This window comes from Cibotium barometz, chromosome 6 (assembly GCF_041138505.1).
Source record: "Cibotium barometz isolate CiBa-2024 chromosome 6, ASM4113850v1, whole genome shotgun sequence".
Taxonomy (NCBI): domain Eukaryota; kingdom Viridiplantae; phylum Streptophyta; class Polypodiopsida; order Cyatheales; family Cibotiaceae; genus Cibotium; species Cibotium barometz.
This window is the reverse complement of record NC_141051.1, coordinates 34,651,846-34,677,069: the sequence shown is the minus strand read 5'-3', so window position 1 is coordinate 34,677,069 and position 25,224 is coordinate 34,651,846. Positions and strand designations below refer to the sequence as shown.

Below are 25,224 nucleotides of genomic sequence, written 5' to 3'. Positions count from 1 at the left end.
AGAGTACAAGGAACATAGTCCAAAATTACGTGCAAAAAATGAAGGCAAATGCTACCTTCAAAGCACATGAAATTATGCAAAAGATCAAAAGATCCTTATAAAACCATGGATAAAAGCATAGAAGCTCCTCGAATCCATGAAAACCATAGTTGATCATAAAAATCAATGCATGCTATCTAATGGTCATTAATCATGCCAAAAGAAGCATTAAAATTGGTGGCCATCTCATCAATCCCCGGAGTATATGAACGTGGTGTCGTTCAAGCAAAACTCCAAAGTAAACAAGTGAAACACATATGTGTAGCACTCAATAAAGACTCAATAAAGAACCCCTAGACACAAGTGATCTAGGCAGCACCTGATGAGTCCATATAAAACTTGGAAAACATCCAATAAAATCCACCAAAACAAACCGATCAATTGACCCATGATAGAGGCTTAAGAAATTAAGCACAAATCACACTTAAAAAAGTGCAAAATAAATTATCATGAAAAAGTGTCAAAGGTGAAACACATTTTGAACGCAAATTATAGCCATCAAAAGAAATTAAGGAACATGTCCAAAAAGAATGGCTAAACAATGGTAAAAAATCATGAATACATCGTTTAGAATTAATCCAAACATAAATATCCATTAATACGAGGTCTAATCGTATTAATAATATACGAATAACCCGCATCTATCTAATGTCAGCATGAGAAAACGTACTTCAACATTAAATAACCCTCAAAAATATTAAATTCTCGAGAAAAATAATTATCATGATTTTTTCCTAATTTTCCCTAATTTTATAGGGCCTCAAAATACAATAATTTTGAATTCCACCAAACCTATCTTATGGCATTCCAAACCTATATTTTTCTAGAAAATTTTTAGTAATTAAATTTACCAAAATACCATTGATATTTTAAAAATATCAATTTTTAGGATTTTTAAAAATAATATCTAAAATATTCCTAATTTTTCCTGAGAATCCCATCATTCACGAAATTTTCAATTCCGCTCGACAATTCTCAAATCCAATGAAAATTTATAATTGTAATGGATTTTTCTAATTTTTTGGATCAAAAAATATATTTTTGAAGGAATTTGAATGGTCACGAGCGCTCGAATGGACACACCACATGCAAACACCAACCCCACATTTTTCCAAAATTTAAAATTATCTTTGTCTAATTTTCCACTAATTTTTAAGAATTTTTTAAAATTTTTAAATTACCTCGAACGCATTTAGAATATGAACGGTCAAAAAATTTTAGAATTCCAACGGTTTTCCCGGAATACGGAAAGCCAAAAGTTTCTTGGGAAAATGAAAAGACAAAAAAAATCGGAATGTGAAAGGTCAAAAGTTTCCGGAATACGGAAGGTCAAAAGTTTTTCCGGAATTCGGAAAGCCAAAAGGTTTCGGGAAAACGGAAAGCCAAAGGTTTTCCAGAAGATGAAAAGCCAAAAAGTTTCAAGAAGAAATTTCCAAAAAAATTTCAAAGATTTTTTCCTCAAATTGCGTAATTTCTCACTTTTTTTCAAGCTTTTTTTTGAAATATTATCAAAAGCCCTTTTCTTAAATAATAAAAAAACTTATTTTTTAATAAAGATAAAAAATAAAAAATAAGCTTAATTAAGCTTATGTAAAGGTTTTGATTTTTTTAGGGGGGAGGCGTTTTTCGCTCGGCGGGCTGCAGCGCAGCCCCCCCCTCGCGTTGCGCCTCATGGAATTGAGGGAGAGGTAATTCTCCCTCTCCCCTCTCTCCCCTCCTTCTCCATCCGATACTCCTTCCTCCTCTCCCCTCTCTCCTCTGTTAACTATTAACAGGTGATTAACTTTAATCTTTTGATTAAAGTTTTTAATTAAACTTCACTTAATCATAATTAACATTAATTATGATTAATGTTTAAAAAACATTTTTAAGAGAAATTCTCACGGAAAAAGGAAGGAAAAATCAAATTTGAGAGGCAGAGAGAGTCCCACGCACACGGGAGAGCATTTTATGCATCAACACGCTGTCCCCTATTGAATTTTAGTAGAAAATTGACAGAAATTTGATCGCATTCCCGCGGAAAAAACCCGCAAAAATGTATAAAAATACATTTTAATCATAAAAATGCTCCAAAAATTTCTTAAAAAATAGAAAAATTTTCTAAAAATTCTAGAAATTCAGGTAATCCATTCTCTCAAAAATATCCACCATAAAATATGTGGTATTCTTGTAAAAAATTCTATTAATGCTTATTTTAAACCATAAAAAATAGAAAAAAATAGCATTAAACTCACGGAATTCCCCCGCAACGTCAATTCGTCCATTGGATTGAAGTAACACGCATTCCAATCGCCATATCAACGATCCACGTGAAATTCATCAACACAAATCAACAAAATAACATTTTTATTAGTAAATATTAAAATTTACTAAAAAAAATCAACAATAATTAAATAGAGATTGCTTTGATACCACTGTTAAAACCCTAAGATCTCTCTAGATAATTGTTATGCATAAACATGCATAAATCAGGCATAAACTCAACCACCCAACCACCCTCGAGCCCAAGGGATGCACACATGAATTATAAATGAAATACTACCTCTACCTTGATGTCCCATACCATCAAGAGGTATAACTCCAATCCATAGCATGTAGCTGTAGTGTGAAATGGTAGATGAGTAGATATGAACCTCTACACAAGAGAGCATAACATAGCCTTGGCCTCATAAGCCCAAGCCTCCAAGCCCCCTTGAGTGTGCCCCATGCCCCTATTATATAGGAGGGCCCTCAAGTGACTCTTGACTTTCCATTTCCCATGTGTGACCCTTAGATGCCTGACCCTAACCTTAACCCTTAAGGTTAGTCCTAACCCATACTCCACTAGAGCTTGTTCCCATGCTCACAAGCCTAATGTGGGTCAGCCTCTCCTAGTATATGCACACATAATGTGCATATAACATAGCACACATAATGTACATACAACACTTTGGATCTTCCATTTGTTAATGGGGATGCATTGATGCATCCCCATTGATGCCTCTTTATGCATTGATGCATAAAGAGGCATAATGGATGCATAATGATGGATTTAGCAATGCATATGACACATTTGGATGGCATTCTTGTGATTGGTTGAGTCTTTGGTGAAAGGCTATGTACATATCACTTATGGGAAGCAAGACATGATGCTTATGGGTTGGATTATTTGGCATGCATTTATAAATGCCATTTTGTAAGTGAACGCACTCTCACTTCATTCTAGCTTTCTTTTAATTCTTGTAAAGTGTTCAATTGGATATGTGTTGTGAGGCACCCTTGGGAATCGGCGAGGGTAGTATGTGTCTTGAATTCTTCGTGCCGTGATTACCTTGGAAAAGAAGTACGAAGGGGGATTAGGTACATGGATGTGAAAACATGGCCCCAACCCTTTCCATCAGAATTTAAACCTTGGTAAGGGGGTGGGAAGACTTGGCTAAGAGATCGGCAAGTAGCGCTCCATCGATACGCCCATCGATACGCATTGGTTGGCATTGGCATTGCTATTGATTTGGTAATGCAATTTTATGCCCAAAGGTCATGGGACAAAATGTTTTCAAACTTGCTTGGGAACACTTGATGGACATGGATTAATGCATCGTTGAGCAATGTATTGTTGCCTTCTTGAGCAAGGGGAGCTAATACACACGTGCCATGGACAAAGAGATGTTGAAATATGTAAGCTCGGTTTATGCATGTGTGGGAAAGCACTCTAAAAGTGCTAGATATTGTGTGGTGTGAGTTGTGGCCACTCATGTGGAAAAGAGAGTGCCACATGTAAAGTTGGATGGGTCAATGGCTATCTATATGAGAAGCCATAGTGTATGGTTCATAAATCATATACAATAGAATTGTGTTGAGTGTGCTACATGCTTAATCTATGTCTCTAATCACCATGATCAATCCCATAGTAGGCTTTTCAACATGGTATCAAAGCTAGGATGGGCTCTTGATCATGGTGCTAATTATGTATATTAGATTGTGGTTTGTTGATTAAGCATTTTGTATGATTTTGCATGTTTTATTATGAAAAATTAAGCACACTCATTATCATTAGTATTGCATTTGGAGAGAGATTATGTTAATGGTGATTGGAGAGATCATGAAGCTGTCTACAAAGCTGAAAATGGAGATTTCAGCAATATGAAGACCTTTGGAGTCTACATCATCAAAATCATAGAAGTTTCCATGGAAGTTGAGGAGTCTCAAGAAAGTATTTTGTGAAGTTTTGCCTCATATTTTTTGGTATTTATGAGCATAGAAGATGCTCAGATGTGTTTGGAGCATTAGAAGAATGCTCTAGGTGAAGAAGGGTTGCTTAGTGATGGGATATGTAGATCCCATGGATCTTTACTTGCAGGAAAAGAGTGTATGAGGTGCATTCTTGCCAAATTGGTGGCAAGATGAATATGGGCTCAAGATGGAATCCATGGTGTTATGCATCAAAGAAGGATACATATGGAGATGCTCATGAAATATAGGCATGCTTGGGTGAAAGCTCTTGTAGATTTCACCATGGTCATATCTCGGGTTTCTTGCAAGAATTCCATGAAGAAAGCACCCTTGAAGATGCATGAAATGAACAGGAATCATGCATACTACTGAGCTCATTTGAGATCTTGTGAATGGCCATACTAATGACTATGTAACCTTGGAAGAAGGTTCATTGCAGAAGAGAAGCAAGGAGTTAATAACATGAAAGCCTTAGAAAGCATTAAAAATGAAAGAGACTCTTGCAATCGCATGATGAAGGTTGCCAATGGAACCTTCAAACAAAATAACAACAAATACAGAGCATACGTGAGAAGCCAGACTATGAAAGAAAGCAAGTCAAGGTTGGTTTGGTTCGTTTTTATACACAAGTGAAAATGAAATAAAATCTTCAAGGGAAGGGTTGTAAAGAGGACCCTAGCAAGAATACTGTGTGGAGTTGTATATACAGAGTGCCAGTGTTTACATGCAATTTGTTTACATGCAATCTCTGTCTCACTATGAAACAATGGTTATGATTTTGGCAAGACACCATTCTGTTCTTATTATTGTAACGTGGCAAGAGGAGGGAATTCAAGCCATTGGTGCATATGTGGTTCCACAAAATGCATGGTGGTCCTCATCAAAAGCCCTAGTGTTGGAACCCTTATTATATGGATGCATTTATATCACCATCGTTTCCTCGCACATGACACAAAGAAGCTAGTTTAGGTACTAGAAAGTGGTGTGGATGTGCACATGGTCTCCTCGTGCACGATGGCACAAAGAAGCTAGCTTAGGGACTAGAAATTGGTGTGGATGTGTAGATGGTATCCTTGCGACATAACACAAAGAAGTTAGTTTAAGGACTAGAAAGTGGTGTGGACGTGCACACATAGTGCAAGGTAGGCATGCATTTTTTGCACACATAACGAGTTTAGGGACTAGAAAGTGGTCACACATAGCAAGGTAGGCATGCATTTGTCAGCATGGCTTCCTAGAATAGAAGGCAAACATGTTAGTAATGTGCTCTTTAGGGAGGATATCCTGTTTTCAAGGGGAATCATTGTGGATGTGAAGGTAAACATGTTAGTCATGTGCTCTTTAGGGAGGATATCCCGTTTTCAAGGGGAATTGTTGTGGATGTGAAGGCATAGGCAAGTAGACATTGAAAGCATCCCAAAGCAAGTCACATGAAAGTAACAAGAAAGGCCATCCTCTTGAGGCATATGTAGGTGCTTATTCCAAAGTCACAGTATTAAATGAGGGGTTATGTGTGCCCAATCTAAGTAATGAAATGTTGCTTCTCATAAACTTCACTACCTTTGCCACTTGATTTGCTAATGGTAATATATTTTCTATTGCTAACTAAAAAAGTGTAGTAACTTACTTAACGTCACTACCTTTATCTATTTATTAAAAGACAAAGTAGTTAGATTATATATGTAAGATGTATTCCTTTATTCAACTTAAATTGTTCATTATGTCTATGATTTTTTTAATTGTTGAATTGTGAAATTGGTAGGATGAGAATATTTTAATCTAATGCACATAATAGAAATAAAGAACTAAGAATATTATTTGCTCATGTAAAATTCTCAAACATGCTTGGTATGCACTTGGTTGTGCTTTAGCATGTGCATAATGAGGCATGAGTGGCCTACTTGCACAAGCAGTTAGAGTATGAGCATATAAATAAGGGAGACTTAATGGATAAGTTTCTCACAAGGATCAAAGATCTCAGAGAGTAGCATATTAATGAGGCCTATCTAGGTAGTTCATTAGTGTCTAATGTTATCATCACAGCTTTACCAGATTCATACTAAGCTTTTGCATCCACACTTCGACTCATTATGGGGAAGGTGATCTCAATGCCTTACTAGTATGCATGTGAGAGATCATGCATCGCTACAAGTCAAAAAGTTAAAGGTAAAGCCTTTTCCTAAGCCAGTTACAAGACAAAGTAGAATCAACCCAATCTTTTGGCAAGGATGCCAAGAAGGGGGTGATACACCTAAGAAGAAAGGAAAATGTAACTATTGTTGGAAGCTAGGCCATTATATCAATGAATGCAAAAAAAGATTGGAGAAGGAGAAGAAGAAAGATTCAGACATGGTTGTGGCCTGCTACATCGACACCAAGTCCTAAAAAGGAGTCAAAGAACTATGCACAAGATGATTATGAATTCATTATGCATTGTAATTATCATGATGATGTATGCATGTCAGTGATGATAAATCAGCATGTCTACTATTTTGATAGTGGTGCTAGGTGATTTGTTTTCCTCCCTTGATTTTATTCCTCAAGAAGGCATAGTCACATGTGCAAACAACTCCGCATATCTGAAAGGAGTTGGTAAGGTTGTGCTCACTACTGCAAATGGTGGGGCAATCACTCTCTCATAAGTCTTGTTTATGCCAAGCATGAAAAAGAACTTACTATTAGTCTTTCCCATTTCTAGGGCATTCCTACTTGTGATATTTGTTGATTACAGGTGTATAATTCATGACCAAAGTGATGGTGCAGACATCACCTTATGGTATATGATATTCTTAGCCACGGGTTTGATAGGTTGGACATGTGTGAGACATTAGCACATAATGCTTGTTCAATTACTGTCACATGTGCTATGAGTGACGTGGAGCTATGGCATGCCTACTTTGGTCACTTGAATTTTAGCATTTTGTTGTGACTTAAAAGGCAAAAGATGGTGTCAAGGTCACCGTGTAAAACATGTATATGAGGGGTAGATTTTGGATAGGATGCGATGGGCATCATTCTTGGGAAGATGGAGGGTTTTCCAAAAAGTACAGCTTATACATAGTGATATATATGGTCCTATGAGGACACCAGTGGTTAGGGGCTATCTCTACTTTGTGACTTTTATTGATGACTACTCAAGACATGCCTAGGTGTATCGAAAGCAAAGTTTTTACATGCTTTGACACTTTGTTTCTATGGCTGAAAATGTGTTTTCATGTAAAGTTGGCACCCTTCGTACAGATCAAAGTGGGGAATAAGTTAGAATTACTAAGCCAGGGAGGCTCATAGCAAGAAGTCAAAATTGTCGTATTTGATTAAGAAGCATAACTAGCACTTATTGAGATTAAGAAACACATAAAACAATCATAAACAAGAGTCTAATTCTCATTACAAAACCACAAAAATGAGTGTTGTAATTACATCATTTTATAGCTCTCGTGGAGATCCGAAATCATAAGCTATGTACACCCTTGTGCCATACATGTGTCAATAAATTCTCACACTCCATGTGCTACCTTTTTGATCATTGACTTCACCTTTACAAGTAACCATACAAATGAACCTTGAGTTAGGATCCTTAGACTTTCTTCTTACTTTCTATTATACATTCTCTCCCCCTTTCTCTACTCATGTTACACCTTAACACATTGCTATTTCAACACTCCCCCTCAATGTGATTAGGATCTACACTAGACCTACACTCCTAGTCATATGCTGGATTGGTCCGCCATCTCAGCTTTCCCTATGGGGTACAATGTTGGCTTTAGCTTGATGCCTCACACATGGGAGGATGGTGTAACAAAGTTAAAAAGGTCTCATTTTATTTGGGCTCAAGGCCAAGAGTTTAGAGAATGGGAAAAGGGTCATGCCCATGGACATATTAAAATATAATGTGAAAGGGTGGTCATTTATATAAGTCAAAATAAACCTAATTTGGCACTAATCATTGTGGTAATGAAAAAGCACCATTTCTTTCTCTAATCCTAGTCTAATCACTCTAAACTAGACTAATCAAAGGCTAAGCTAGATGAATTTAGGTTAATCTAGATGTAGCTTTCTTTCAGTGCCATTAGAGCTCTTGTCTTTGATCCATTTTAATTAAATTTTTAATTTTTCCCAAATATAAAAAATAAATTTCTAATTGTTTTCTTAATCTTGCCAAGAATCTTGAGAAATTACATTTTGGTAATTTTCTTGATCAATTTAGGATAAAAATTGGCCATGTTTAATAGGCTTGGGCTTATTTTTGGCATTTTCTTGATGTCCAAAATTTGTTGTAATTTTCATGCATACTTGGGAGCAAAATTTATGCACACCCTAGCTTCCATGGGAGTAAAAAACTTGCTATGAGCTTCTATTGGCCATTTCTTTTGACATTTTTTAGCTTTCCTACCACTTCCAAGCTTGTGTTGGTGGTCCTTTTCACTGTCAAAGCCCCATAGGAATTGGTGACGATTTCTCCATAGGGCTAGGATTGACTTTGATCAATTTCATGCATAATTGAGGCCAAAGGGTGGCATATGACGCTTAGAAATGGTGAAAATGGTCCCTTAAATGCTTCAAACACTTATTCTTCTTCCCCTTTGCAAAGCCATGGACCTAATGGTGAGTTCTTGATTGCATATGGGCCAATTTCATGCTTTTTCCATTGATTCGCATCAAGAAAGAAAGAAAATGGCATTTCCCATTGCTAAAAGCTTGATGTTTCAACATAAGGGCAAGCTCGGTCACGTCTTTAACCCCTATTGATCAAGAAATCATCTCACTAAAGATTATTTGAAAGTTTCCTGATTCTTGAGGCATTTTTGCAAGCTTTCCATAGCCATGGAAGCCACATACATGCATATGTTGCCACCCATTGATTGAGTGCATTTGAACCAACATGCATAGAATCATTTCTTTGATGTATTGGAATGATTTTCCATGCCCTTTTGAATCATTCTATTGAAGATTCACATAGTAATGGTTTCATTGAGTGATTGCATACGTTGCCATTATGATTGATTGCATTTGAACCAACATGCATAGAATGGTTTCCTTGATGTATTAGAATGATTTTCCATGCCCTTTTGAGTCATTCTATTGTTGAATATTGACGAGATATTGACATAGTAACGGTTTCATTGAGCCACCCTTATATCCATTTGCAAGATTCAAGAAATCATTGGCTTTATAGAGGCTTCATATTGGCATTGAGCACACTTTGGATCTTCCATTTGTCAATGGGGATACATCGATGCCTCTTTATGCGTTGATTCATAAAGAGGCATAATGGATGCATTATGATGGATTTGGCAATATATATGACACATTTGGATGGATTTCTTATGATTGGTTGATTATATATGTTTAAAGGCTATGTACCGTATCCTCGGGGGGTTCACCTAAAAATATGTAAGTGTAGCACGTGAGTTCATCAAGAGGAGTATATTAATTCAAAAAAGTTACAGAATTACATTTACAGGAGGGGTTTTTTAAAACCAATTTTGGAAAAAAATCGTAAGTTTATGAAGAAAAAGGAGTCATTTTATTCATAAAAGTATGTAAGTGTAAGGGGTTTCTTAAATACCCCTTGAACGCACGTGATACATAAAATTTCTTAGAGGTGAACCCCCCGAGACCGTATCACTTGTGGGAAGCAAGACTTTATGCTTATGGGTTGGATTATGTTGGCATGCATCTATAAATTCCATTTTATAAGTGAACACACTCTCACTTCATTCTAGCTTTATTTTAATTCTTGTAAAGTGTTGGGGGTGGGAAGAATTGACTGGAGATAAGTAGTTCTCCATTGATACACATTGGTTGGTATTAGCATTGGTATTGATTTGGCAATGGTTATGCAATGCAATACAATGGGAATGTTCATGGTTTTTCATTGAGATTTCACGATTTGATGCCCATAGGTCATGGGGTGAAAATTTTCCAAACTTGCTTTGGAACACTTGTTGATGGACATGGATAGATGCATTGTTGAGCAATGTATTGTTGCCTTGTTGAGAAAAGGGAGCTAATGCACAAGTGCCATGGACAAAGTGATACTTCAAATGCATGCTTTTTGGCAATCTTGATAGCTTCTTAGTAGAGGACAAAACCCTAATTCAGTAGAAGAGGTTTTGGATTGAAGAAAAATTAGATATAGGGTTGCATTACCAAGTCTACGAGCTCTTTTTCTAGCCCTTACCTCTCCATTAGGACACCCTGGTAACTGGGTAGGTTGAATTTTGTAAAATTAGATATAGGGTTGCATTACCAAGTCTACGAGCTCTTTTTCTAGCCCTTACCTCTCCATTAGGACACCCTGGTAACTGGCTAGGTTGAATTTTGTATCGTCCCTTCACATGCATGGAGGAGGAGTTATGACCACCATCTTCTTCTTGTATTAAACATGCATTTTTCTTAATGAAGTTTTCAATGGCAATCTGTGTTTGTCTATCAATACGTTAATGAAAATTTTGTTTTGTTTCTCGAGCCGAGGTCAGAAGTGAGCAAGATCGTTCTAAGACTCGAACAGAGAAATGCTTTTGTTAATGGAAGTTCTGCTAGAACACTCTAGCGAGCTTATAACTCCTCTATCCACAAGAACCCAAAAGGCACATGACCCTCCAACTACCCTACTAAGGTTTTGAATGCCTAAAGTTACTTGTGGTAGATCTATATGTGAGACATAGGAGTGTGTGCACACGCTAACAGCACTCAAGTCAAATAAGTAAGGCTAAATTGTAACTTTTTTAACTAAGATCTAACATCCAACAGTAACTCCAATATCTCTATCTAAGTTGTGTACTATACTTGTGATTGTTTGAATATTTGGCAAACAAGTTTTGGCACTTGACTCAAATAAGTTAGGCTCAATTGCAAGTTTTTTTAAACTAAGATCTAACAACTAACAACAACTCCAATTTGGCAAACAAGTTTCAACACTCAAGTTAAATAAGTTAGACTAAATTTCAAGCCTTTTAAACTAAGATCTAACATCCAACAACTACTCCAATTTGGTAAACAAGTTTCGGCACTTAAGTCAAATAAGTTGGGCTAAATTGCAAAATTACAACTTTTTTTAACTAAGATCTAACATCCAAAAATAACTCCAATCTCTTTATCTAAGTTGTGTACTATACTTGTAATTGTTGAACCTTTGTTGACAAACAAGTTTTGGCACTTGACTCAAATAAGTTAGGCTAAATTGCAAGTTTTTCAAATTTGCCTCTTCTTTAAGCTCTTTAATGGAGACCCCTTTGTACCTAAATATGTTAGGCTAAATTGCAAGTTTTTTCAAATTTGCCTCTCTTTTGAGATCTTTAATGGAGAACCCTTTGTACCCAATTTTTATCACATTTGCAGTTTGAAGCACCAGTCTTTTACCTTGGAATACTACTTTACACCTTACATGCCATGTATTCCCTTTCATTATGAAATTTGTACATGGCATTTACCTCCTTTGTTGATTTGGTTTGACCTTTAGGTATCAATCTTTAAACCGCCCATAGTTGCTTCGCTATTAAGGGCTTATAGTTGGTCTCATTGGTTTTGTAGATTTTTGGAGACTTGGGGTCCTTGGATGGGGTTTCGTTGGTGGCCTTACATTAACCTTTTTCTTGAGGTTTATGAATATGTGCCAACTTACATTGAATTTTGTTATGAGTTTACCCACACTAATGACATTCACTTTCAACTCCCCCCAATGCAAGTCAACATACCAAATGTTATCTTCTAAGGAGAAATTCCCTCTATCTATCCATTGCTTGAACATTTCTATAGTTAAAAAATATGGACTATATTTGAATAATAATTGAGGGAGATGCCGATAAAAAATTTGATTTTGCGCATTTGTGCTCCCTTTATACCCCTTTCCAAGGAGTATATGTTTTGGCATTTGGCCTTCGCTATGTTGTTTCTCTAAGAGATCACCTAGGATAATAGTGTTTGTCACCTTCTTTCTCTAGTTCTTTTGTACTTCTTCTCTAGTGCTTTTGCACTTCTTTTCTAACTCCTCAAGTGACCCCTAATTGTAAGAAGACCCCTATCCTTAGCAGTCACCTGGGAGAATCGTGTTTGCCTCCTCCTTCCTCTAGTCCTTTTGCACTTCTTCTCTAACTCCCTCAAGGATGTGATTCCTAGTGTAAGAACCCTACCCTCAACATATTTTACTTACAAGGGTAGAGATTCCTACTCGATAAAGTCCCAAGGTTGGCACAAATGTCTAGCCTAACCGTAACGGCTCTCCAAGGCTCAACAGCAGATTAGGGATGATTATGTAGGTATAACATTAGAAATTTACCCTATATTCTTAAATCATCCTAATCTTAGAAGCTAAGATATATTTATTTTAACTTAAACACATGGTTCCTTCCCCTTTATTAATTATATTATGGATTATGGACCTCAGTCTCAATGAGTGACGAATAACCATGTCTGTCACTACAACATCTTGAAGTACACGCATCAAGGAACAACACTAGAGAAGATCTTTTTAACTCAACCACATCATAATTTCACCCTTTTTAACTCAACCACGTCATAATTTCACCCTTTTTTCCTTTCATGCACACACACCATAGTTGGTACCATTTTTAGTGGAAGTCATCATTCATAAAACAATATTCTATGCGATCGAATAGAAAACCTTGTACAAAATAAAATAATCCTTTATTTGCATCAAGCATATAAGATGCCACAACGTGCTCAATTGTGATGTCAAATCCACCTCCCAGTTTATCCTCCATTGAGGAAAGTCCAAGCTCATGCCACTCGACCACCTCACTTTCCCCAGTATCTCCCTCTCTCGGTCATGTCCGAGATATGTGCTCTAGTGAGCCCGACACTAATAAGGATCCATTCTACCTAATTAGGACTACCAGCAAGCCCAACACTCCTAGGCTACTTTGCCTAGGCTCACCTTAGCATTAAACGGCACGGTGTTGCCAACATGGGATTAATGGCCTTGGATGCCCTTCTGGATCGGGTGCAATCTGGACCATCCAGATCAAGGAACTAGGCCCATCATAGTAAACTCAATCATTTTAATGACATGGCAAAAAAAAGGCTAGGTAGGAGACTCGACACAGGGCTCGACAGGTATTTGATGTGGCTAAAAAGAGTCCAGTATGGCGGTCTCACGTGGATAGGGACAACCTCTTTAATGATTTAATTTGACTTGGGGAGGGATTTGAATTTGAATTTGAATGAGGTCGAATCCTTGTCAATGCTTGTTAGATGCCCCAACCTTGCCTCCTGAACCTCTCTGTCAACACAGGCTTCCTCTCTGGCTTAGCAAGCTTCCTGAAGCTTCCGATGGGATGCGAGATATAAATCAGGCAAGCTATCTCTCTCCCCCCTTTGTCCACATCTCTCTCTCTCTCTCTCTCTCTCTCTCTCTCTCTATCATTTGAAACTATGTGAAACTACATGCAATAGCATTCATATACAAACTTTAGAGGCAACTTACCAAGCTTTTCCTTATTGCATCTTTGAACTCATGAAGATCCCATGCTTAACTCCAATTTACGGCATAATAATCTTCATTTCTAGTAGATCCATGGCATGGGTTCCCAAATCCATAAGCTCATTAGGGGAGATGCCCCTTAACCAAGCGCCTAATAAAATGCCTCACATCTTTACACCCCTAAATATGAGGTCATTTATCCCGACCTCCACGTGGGGTGCTGAAAGAAGTCCATACACACAAATAATGCCCTCATTTCTCACGGACTCCACGGCACGCAAGAGATAGAGAGACAAAAATTGAAGTTTTTGTTCCTCTCATCAGCCTTCTATTCAATTTTGCTAATGGCTGCCCTCGAGGGATGGCTACAATGAATCTCAGCAAGGTCTCTATCCCCAATCTAAATGGGATATGCATGGTCAAAAGAGAGGGCTTTAAGACCATGCAGCTATCATTAGTGGATAGTAATCTGGCTTTGCTTTGTAGGTTCATTGGAATGTAACAATTGATGCAAACGCAACGGACTTGCTAATGGCTACAATGAATGCAAGCAAGGTCTCTATCCCCAATCTGAATGAGGTATGCATGGTCAAAAAAGAGAGGGCTTTGAGACCATGCAAATATCATCAGTGGATAGTAATGTGGCTTTGCTTTGTAGGCTCATTGGAATGCAATAATTGATGCAAAAGAATTCAACTTTGAGGTGTTTTCAGATAGTTCAATGAGTGACGACACATTGAGCGATGACATGGTCATCGATTAGTTCATTCAAGATGAGGAGGAAGTTCTACATCCCTTGGCATGTGATGTTTCTCCTAGTGTAAGGGATATGCTCGACCCAAATTGCTACATCTCTAGCACCTTTTTCTCTTTCGACAAGGGGAGCTACAAGTTGATGGAAGCAGATCTTTGAGGGGAAATTGTGGTGACCGTTAATACAGTAAAGGCCCACGATGTACAAAGTGTGTTGAATTTGAAGACGTGGAAGCAGATGAAAGAGGGCTTCTCTCTTACTCCTAGCAATGATAGCGGTCAATGCATTTGCTTGAAATCACCACCCAACTTAAAGATTACAGCGATGATTGAAGATTGGAAGCACATTGTTTGGGCAGCCCATTTCCATCCAGATCCTGGAAAACACTTGGGAGAGAAGGACACCATTAGTTTAGTCAAGACCCAATGGCGCACAGATCTTCAAAGCCATGGAATCGCAATCAGCTTCATCCAAAGATTGGGATCATTGCTTGTGGATGCCAATTGTATGATAGACATCAACAAGAAAATGTTTGAGTGCATGCAAGTGGGAAATAAAGAAAAACATCATCTACAATTATAGTCATAAAAATGTCTCGTGTTCAAGAAGACTTGACTAACATCATGGTCAAGTACAATGTAAGGCTAGTGTTGCTTTGCACTACCAAGCACAATGGGCCTTCCAAGTGGGTGAAGGAGTTCATATACCATCGAGGGCAAAAGATCTATCGAAGGGGTGATGATAAGCAAAGATTGCAAAAGTCTAAGTGGTGTGGTTTCCCTTTCAAGGTTGTCTTGGAGTATGCTAATGACACAGACAATGTTAACATCCTTCTACACAATGTCCATGAAGGGCATGTTCCAAGCTCTCGGACTGCTGACCTTGATTATTTTCTTGTCCACCCTTGTGTCATAGCCTATTGCATGGATGACTTGTTCAACATCGGAATATGTCGCCATCCATGTAGCCAAGATCTTCAAAGCAAAAGAGAGCTTCCATATACAAAGCTCCTCCCCTCTAGATCGTGTGGTCTTTCGCTTCTTCATGATGACCAAGGAGGTTCAAATGCGCACTCAAGGTAACATGCTCGACAATTATGACGTGTGTGGGAGGCACAGGGCATGGGCATTTTTTATTGGCTCTCCTTGTTATTTGCAGGGAAAAGTTCACCTGATGATTGGGCAGCAATGTACAACGAGTCCCTGCATTTAAAGGAGCAAAACAAGGTAGCTCATGTTATGTAATATGTGCCCGACTTTTTCTATCTCAAAAGAACGCTCTTACGTTTGTTGTAGGTGCTTTATGTTCAGCCATATAATCCACTTGCGGCGATAAGGAAAAAAGACCTTTTGTCATTGCCATTCAAGACGATGGATGTTGGAGATGGCAATGCGTTTTTCGTAGCATAATTCTTGGGATGTGGATAACACATTTAAGACAAATGTTTTTGGTCTACCTCTCTATGCAGCTATTTTGCCCGACCAAAATTGTGTTGGTCTTCAAAGGCTTATGAGAGTGCAACAACCCTTAATCAAGCCAAGGATATCGATTTTTGCATCCAAGAGGTGTACTTGATGTACTGCCACAACCTCTCCACTAGATTTGTTGTATCAACATTTCCATGTGGAAAAAGATAAGCAAACCTTGGCCAATGCTTCTGCCATACACATGTTTGCCCACACCATCCATTGGAGACATAGTGACAGAAATTCACATGTGATGAGTATCGCTGCAAGAATGCCTAAAATCTCTCTTCAAATGCATGTTGAGTATGTGCTTGCATGAGATTTGACAAGACATTGTAAACATCATTTTGCTTGTCTTTTGGAACCTACAATGCAGCCAAAGCAACGCAGCATTATGCCCAACATCGCAGCACACAAACAGAATTGACATGGGCAAAAACCCACCTATGGCAAAAGGTTTTCCATGCACACTTTCTTGGCATGAAACCAACATAAAAGGACACGGCAAGCAATCTGTTGACATTGTCCTTGCTAGTCCTCATGAGTCCAGCAATAAGGATCCGCATCAACAACCTTTTCAATGGCTTCCATCTCCACTAGGCTTTTGTCAATTACAATGGCAGCACGGCGAGTTTCACACATTCTTGAAAGTAAGCTCCAAAGCTATGCTCTCCTGATTACCGCCAACATCAGTTGTGCAAATCATCAGCCAAATTTTCTACTTAAGCCAAAACATCACAAATTTTCTGTTTTCTTCTTCATAAATCATCCAATTACTCTCTTGTAATCTTCCTTCAATACCCAATGTCAAAGGAAAACACCCAAATTAAGAAGTTCTCGGGAGAGGGCTTCCACACTTGGCAAGTCCTTGTCAAGTACAAGATGATGTCCAAAGGTTTTTGGCCATTCATCTCCGGCACTAAGGTTATTGATCGAACTAAGGCTGAAGATATTGAAGATGATGAGAGGGCACAAGCCATCATCATGCTCCATCTTGATGAGGCTCTTATTCACCATGTGTACCAGCTTCTGACTGCAAAGGAGAAATGGGATGAGCTTGACAAGCTCTATGGAGCTCGTGGTAAGAATTCCAAGATCTCACTTAAAATTGAATTTTTCAGCTTGGAGCTCAAAGAAGGAGACGGCATTGGAGCCTTTATCTCTCACTTGAAGGGCCTTATGGCTCAACTTGCATCAGTAAATGCAAGAATGGATGAAGATGATGCAGTGGCTGTTTTGCTAAAAGCAGTCAAGAAGGTGTACCCCACCTTAGTCACCACCCTGAAGAACATACCTAATCCCACCCTTGAAGGAGTCATTCAATCTTGTCTTGATGAAGAAAAGAGGCCAAAGGGAGGAGCTGAATCTTCAAATGCAACAACTTCATCGAATATCGAACAAGCTTTGTCACATCAAGTGATCAAAGTAAGATGTGTCCATTTGGCAAAAAGGTGGGTCATTTGGCAAATAATTGTTGGATCAAATATCCCAACAAAATGAAATGTAACAAATGTAAACAAACGGGACATATCACTTCTAAATGTCCTAACAAAGAGTCAGAGGCTAACTTTATATCAGCCTCTAACTCTACTGAGAAATTGTTTTAAATCTCAATGTAACCACACCTATATTCCTAACCTTGTACGCCTAATGTTATAAAGGCATCCTATGTCCAATACCATCTATTCCAATTTTTTTCATAGTTGGTATTGAGGGGGGGTATTAAGAGACTAAGGTTATGTAAAAGGGGAGGAGAAGGGTGTGTGTGTGTGAATGGACTTATGGTCCACTAGCTCACCTATTTAAAGGTGGAGCTAGAAGGCATTGTATGGAGCAAGAAGCCTAGTTGTATTTTGAGCAACTTAATAAGCAAGATATTTTCTTGTATTTTGTGAGTTTATCTCCTCCACATATCTTGTTCAACCACGTTTTTCTCAACATTGGCATGAGGACGAGTTTTTTTATTCTACATGTACCCTCACTATTTAGTATCACAAGAAAATTGAGAGCACAGGAGGCGCATGCAATAGTGACGGTAAGCTTGTATGTTGTCAATTAATCTCATGATTAGTTTGAGAGCTAAGATTTTCAGTAATGCAAGGAAGGAATTAGACGCACTCATGAATGGGCATGGTAAAATTCTATTTTGTGGATACATGTGTGCAGGTTTTATCTATATAGGGGTTATAAAGGAGTGTTTCTTTTGAGTTTTTGTCTTCATTGTGTACAGTATAATAAGGATGCCTCCCACATGCACATTAGCTTGAAAATCTTTCTCCACAATGTGGCCATGGATCATCCTGCCTTGGTCGAGGGCTACTACAATGGATCATGCCTTCAAAACACTAATGAATGTCATTTCATTTGGATCTACACCTTCCTCCCGCATTTGCCTTGTAATGGTAAAGAACCTCTCTACCCTGCTCCTGCCTGGCATAACCATCACATGCCATGTTACCACATTTTGCTTCACCAAGCTATCAAACACCCTTCAAGCATCTCTTAGGCTTCCACTATACATCTTGATGAGAGCAATCATGCAAACACATTTGTTCCAAAACATCTCTTAATGATGTGGTCGTGCAGAAGTGTGCCCCAAAACAGGTCGATCAGGTTGGTACACATTTTCAAAACACACAAGCTGAGTGACTTGGTTTGGCTCTGCACCTTCATGTTACATTTTTGAGAAAAGGGATAAAGCCTCTTGACACTTCCCATTCTATGCATGGGCTGCAATCAATATAGATATCATGTCACCACGTTCACCTCCTGCAAGTCCACAAAAGTTGCATGAGCATCATCAAGACTCCCACACCTGCTATACAAACTGACAAGGGAACTCCCAACAACTACATCTATCACACAACCTTTTTTTACAACGTAGGCATGAATATATCTGCCTAGCTTTGATTGACATAAGTTGATTTTTGTCTATTGGAGTCTTACGATGTATATGTGCAGGTTTTCTCTCTAGTGGGAAGTGAGGTGCTCCATGTAGTTTGTTCAAAAAGTTACCATGGAACCAACATGTTGTTACTCGTCAATTTTGCAATACCATACTAAAATGATGCTTACTTCTTGCGCTTTTTTCATCACAAATTCAATCTCATATGAGATGGATGTTGCTTGGTTGGACTACATATCCCTATACATTAAAGATAAGAGAATCCCGTGCTCCAAATGACATGGAACTAACACCCAAATACAGAGCTGTCTACTTCCAATTGTGCAAGATCTGAATTTCAACACACAAGAACCTTGTGCACCCATATGGCAACAAAGTATAACAGAGACAAAACCAAGACTTTAAGAGACGAGCCATCCAGTGAGGCATTTCAAAAAATTATCTCATGACTACAATTCAATGGGCTTCATGGAACTCTAATGCCAACAAAATACAGTGGAAGATTCAGCAAACCATGAATCGAAATGCCATTATATTCTGAAATTGAGAGATGAAAATAGTAAAAATCGTATATTATCATTAGTCACTGCAGATCACAGGATCATTTATAGCCTTGATACACAAAAGGAAGGTCCTTCTTCACTTTCCAAGATATATCCACATTGTTTATACATCCCAAAAAATTAGCATGTTCCTTGAAAAAACAACTAACAAGCATATCTAGATTTGGGAGAGAATAAACTCGGCTAGTAGTATGGCAGCCCACGATGGTAGGGGATGCAAAGATGACGAACAAAAGGTGATTCCCGTGCAGCAAAAAATGATTTCATAGTGCTTCCAAACACCCCATTCACCATGTGTGTAGCTCCATCCTGAGTGTGCACACATCTTCATGTTGGAACTATTTCTTGGTGAGCCAGCTCTTGTCTGCACCATCTTGCAGTATGCCAAAGATGAGGTACCTCATAAATGCCATAACATAGAACCCACAATCTATGCCATTGGGTTGCTCTGCGGTGCCTGCCCCAAAAGATGTATATTCAACGTAAGCACAACTCATCTAGATCCAAACAAAGCATGCATAATAGATGCACCATGGTAAACTTGAAAAACTCAAAAGAAACACATTACTACCTTCACCTCAACAATCTTCAACTCCAGCTCGCTCACAGGATTGAAAAGAGCAGCTTGGAGGGTTGATTCAGCTACATGTGCCCCCAAGCATTTAAGGAGCACTAAAATCAATCAAAGCCGACACCAATAAATGTGTCAATACCCATGAAATGCATGAATCTCTTGGACTGGGACTCTCATGGAAGAGATCATCATACCTATACAGCTAAGAAGAGCACTCCTTTGCATCTGTAAGTCCCATGAAGCCCATGTACAACAAATAGCTTTTCTTCCCTCGCAAATGAAGCACCTTTTTGTGCTTGTTGACATACAAAGCAAAGAAGTTCCAATGGCTCACTCCCCTCCCCTCTCTCTGTAACAACAACGTGCGAGTTGGAGATCTTGAATATAAGCTGTAGCGTGCTGGCCGCTCAGATGCAGTCGGCGTTGATTGGCCCCTGATCCGTTTGGCACACGAGAAGACCTGACGGGCAACTTCCTTGCAGCCCCAAATGCCTACACAATGGTTAAAAAAGTGATCTTTGCAAGAAAGCATCAAGCATGCAATAGACTCCATTAAATCATGTGTACTAACCTAGTCCACCAACTCTGGCCTTGTCTCCGCTAATTTGCCAACACTCTTCTCGGCAACCACGTCCGCATGCCCCCCATCATCAATGTGATCAACCTCAAAATGTACCCTCAAAATCCTATCGATGTTGGCATCCTATTTTGTGGGCCAACACCCTCTTGGGCTCCTGAATCCTGCAAAGTAAACTTAGCATGAAATAGCGAACTTGCCACAAAGTGCTCTTCACTTATGCTATGAGTAACCCAAAATGACGTAGGTGAAGAGTGTATGGTAGGGGATGAAGAAGATAGAGAGCTTACTTCCTCCTCAATGGGTATTTTCTCTCCCATGTCCACACACAACTCAACAACAGTCTCATGGGTTCTCGAATCCTGCAAACAAAGCGCCATATTAGTGAACTCACAATGCACAAAGTAAACTTAGCATAAAAGTAAGTGAATCCTGCAAACAAGCGCCATATTAGTGAATTCACAATGCACAAAGTAAACTTAGCATGAAACAAGTGAACTTGCCACAAAGTGCTCTGAACTTGTGCTGTGAGTAAACCCGAAATGACATAGGTAAAGAGTGTTGAAGAGGGGATGAAGGAGATAGAGGGCTTACTTCCTTCTCAATGGGCATTTTCTCTCCCATGTCCACACACGACTCAACAAACTCATGGGTTCCCAAATCCTGCAAACAAAACATTGTATTAGCATAAAGAAACTTGTTGTGAACTTTCCATGAAATAATTAGTGAAACCGGCCATAAAATAAGCAAAATTGAAATGATGTAGATGAACTTGGGAACTTCAGCCATTGTCTAGGCCTTCGTATGCCTACTAGGGGCGCCTAAAACAGCCCTTATGCATGGTAAACTCGACTCGGTTGGGCATGGGCTTGGGCATGGGCATGGTAAACTTGTCACATGCATGGTAAACATGGGCATGGGTATGCACGGTAAACTCAACTTGCATAGGCATGGTAAACTCGGCTCGGCATGGGCATGGGCATGGGCATGGGCATGTAAACTTGGATGCCCATGCTTCCGGCTTTTTTAATACTCATCAAAAGGTGTAAAGCTTGAAGAATGCCTCCCCACCCTTAATAAATGCATGCACACACAAGCCTTCCAAGTGGAACCTAGTTCTGCCTAAGTAGTCTTTGATTCCACACTTAGAAACACGAAGTAAAACTTGGGAACTTCAACCCCCAAACTACTACTATCCAACCCCTTTGTATGCCCCGATCGCTTGGCATTTGGATAGCCTGGAGCCTCTTGATTGGCTGGTAAAGAGAGAAAAAACGCTGCTGAGACTGCCTTGTAATGGCAGAAAACACTGATGAACTTCTATTGCTGAAAACACTATCAAAACAGGCCACTAGGGGTGCCTAACACAACCCCTATGCATGGTAAACTCGGTTCGGCATGGGCATGGTAAATGCGGCTCGACTGGTAATGGGCATGGTAAACTCGGCACATGCATGGTAAATCCGGCCGGACATGGGCATGCGTATGGCCATGGGCGTGGGCATTGTAGACTCGGCCTGGGCATGTTCAACTCGGCATGGGCATGGGCATGGGCATGGTAAACTCGGCATGTCACAAGGCATGGGCATGGTAAACTCGGTATGGGCACGAGCATGGGCATGGGCATGGTAAACATGGGCATGAGCATGCATGGTAAACTCAGCATTTGCATGGGCATGAGCATGGTAAACCCACCCTTGATACGTGCAGGCTAGTTGTACCCGTGAAGCCTCTCACCCTTGGTACGTGCGGACTATTTGTACCCATGAAGCCTCTCCTTGAATGGTCTTGACCATGGCCTTTAGGTCCTCGAACTACCTCTCTTCCCTCTGTTTAGCCGCCTTCCTTGTGGGAACTTGGGAACTTCAGCCCCAAACTACTCCTTTCCAACCCTTCGTATGCCCCAATCGCTAGACCCCTGGTTCCCCCAAGTCACTCCTTGCCTTGCTGGAAGATCTCCTGCTATTGCTTTGTAGCTCGATACTTACCGATGAGGAAAATACCACCTTTGCAACCCTTCTTCAGCACTGAAAAACATTGAGCCTTTAGCTAGCTTGGAACCTCTTGATTGGAGGGTAAAGAGAGAGAAAAAACACTGATGAGGCTTCCTTGTAATGGCTGAAAACACTGATGAACTGTGAGCACTATCAAAACAGCCCACTAGGGTGCCTAAAACAGCCCCTATGCATGGTAAACTCGGCTCGGCAAGGGCATGGTAAATGCAGCTCGGCTGTGCATGGGCATGGGCATGCACGGTAAATTCGGCATGGCATGGGCATGGTAAACTCGGCTTGACATGGGCATGGGCATGGGCATGGCATGGGCATGTAAACTTGGATGGCCATGCTTTGGGGTTTTTTTAAACTCAAAAGGTGTAAAGCCTGAAGAATGCCTCCCCACCCTTGATACATGCATGCACACACATGCATGTGTGCCCACTAGTTGTCCTCGCGAAGCCTCTGCTTGAATGGTCTTAACCACGACCTTCAGGCCCTTGAACTACCTCCGTTCCCTCAGCTCACAAGACTTCCAAGTGGGACCTGGTTCTGCCTAAGTAGTCTCTGATTCCACACTCGGAAACACGAAGTAAAACTTGGGAACTTTACTGTTGTCCAGCCCTTCGTACGCCCCGATTGCTTGACCTTGAACTGGGCATGGGCATGGACATGGACATGGGCAACTTGGCATGGGCATGGGCATGCATGGTAAACTCAGCATATGCCTGGCATGGGCGACTCGGCTCGGCACGCGCATGGGCATGTCAACTTGGATGGCCATGCTTTGGGCATTTTTACCTTGGGTAGCCTAACACCATTTAAGAAAAGCAAGCAAGGAGAAGACATCCATGTGGCAAAAGCTCATTGACTCTCTCTGGAAAAGTGTGGCATGGCAACAAGAGTGGCAGAAAGAAAGCATTATTTGAAGGTGAATGAATGCGGCATCCCTACCCGTGGGCGCGATTCCATTGTTTGAAGGTGAATGAATGTGGCAGCCCTACCCACCATGAGCGCGATGCTTAGTTGCGGCACTATAGGATTGGCTGACAAGGGCAAAGAAATTCGTGCTAAAATTGTGAGACAGGGTTTGCTGCAAAAAAGTATTGTGCTTCACAATGCTTTCGTGAACATGTACGCAAAGTGAGGTGCTCGTGCAACGTGTGCTTGAGGACCTCCCCACCTAGGATCTTGTCACTTGGAGCTCTCAGCTCAATAATCAAAAGTTATGCACAACCTCCGTTCCGTCTGTTTACAAGCCTTCCAAGTGGGACCAGGTTTTGCCTAAGTAGTCTCTGATTCACACACTCACATACATAGACACCCATTCCCCATCCCTTGTTGCTCTCCTGCTCTGTGAATATCAATGGCACACACACACGTACACATCTACCTTGCATGTTCACACACACATCTATGCATGTTCACACACTCACACACAAATATCCATTCCCTCGCCCAAGGGGGAGGAAATAGAATCTTACTTTCTTGCATGTAGCACCATTGATCCACTCCTGGATTTTGGCAAGGCAAGCCTCTGCCAACATGTATCTATCCATCTTTAGCTTCACCCAAGTAGAATCATACTCTTCTTTTGATGTGGTCTTAAATAGGTCACTTCATGCCTACTCCGCCTTTGCATATTGATTATGCTCGTACTTTTGCGTACTTTTGCCGATTGATTTGAAATTTCTTCTCCTTGTCTTTAGACCTTAGGTATGCATGCCTCTTCCACCCCTCAGCTAAAGGGTGCGGAGAAGTACAAACCACCGCCTTACTCTTGGGTGGACAGCCGGTTTGCAACTTGGGGATGTCGACCTCTATCCCATGGACAAGCTCCAAGTGCTCTACCATGCACTTCCTCTTTGCTATATGACATGCAGACAAGTGTCGCTTGCACAACCCTACAATCCAGCAATGTGACCACATCATAAGGCAATGGCTGATCCATCGGTGCCTTAATATCGTTGGTAGTTGCCTCTTTACCCTGGGTTTCGGGCAAATGAATTGCCGCTTCCATGAGCTCCTCCAACCTTTTCCTAGGCCTTTTACTGAGGCGGGTGGCTTTGGAGATCCCATGTCTGCATGCATCTCACCCAATTGCTTTTCTAGGAGCCGAGGACTTCGTCTTTACGGACTTCAAATGTGCGTAGCTTCTGTTGCTTCGTTGATGTTGACTTTCTCTTCATCTTACCCTTTAGTGGAAGCCTTCTTTCTCCTCTACACCTGGTGGCCTTGATGCCTCTCTTCAGCAATAAAGAGAAGCGGGGGTATGAGTAGAGGGATAACGAGGGCCATAGGTAAGACTCTTAGAGGCGTGAGAACAAGGGCAATAGGTAAGGCTCTTAGAGGCCTGAGATAAAGGGCAACAGGTGAGTAGAGGGGCAATAGCTTATGCACACACCTCGTAAGGCACAGAGGACAACAGCCATGTAGAATAGGAGTGAAACATAGTAGCCACACGCGAAGGGCATCAAAATTCCCCCGCCACATAGGATTTACCCCCCCCCCCCCGCCACGCAGGATTAAACGCCCGTCATGCTAGAATTCCCCACCACGCTGGCCTTTTTTTGCCACGTCATTAACATGACTGAGTTAACTATGTTGGGCCTAGTTCCCTTATCTGCACCCAATCTAGGAGGGCATCCAGGGCCCTAGATCCCATGCTGGGCACTTAGGCCCATCACCGTGCCCT

The 25,224-nt window shown here is 40.3% G+C and overlaps 1 long non-coding RNA gene across 5 annotated transcripts; it reads right to left on the bottom strand.

The window, feature by feature from the left end:
• Window positions 1–19,351: 19,351 nt before the first annotated feature.
• LOC147637674 (uncharacterized) lies at window positions 19,352–24,933 on the bottom strand. Of its 5 annotated transcripts, none has more exons than XR_015266066.1 (7): window positions 24,014–24,929; window positions 21,130–21,198; window positions 20,826–20,897; window positions 20,530–20,699; window positions 20,153–20,433; window positions 19,956–20,056; window positions 19,352–19,841 (listed from the first exon to the last, which is right to left on the bottom strand). It is a non-coding gene; the product is annotated as an uncharacterized LOC147637674 (long non-coding RNA). The 5 variants fall into 5 exon arrangements; XR_015266065.1 differs by having other exon boundaries at window positions 19,353–19,841; window positions 20,153–20,450; window positions 24,014–24,928; XR_015266067.1 differs by lacking the exon at window positions 20,153–20,433.
• Window positions 24,934–25,224: the final 291 nt, after the last annotated feature.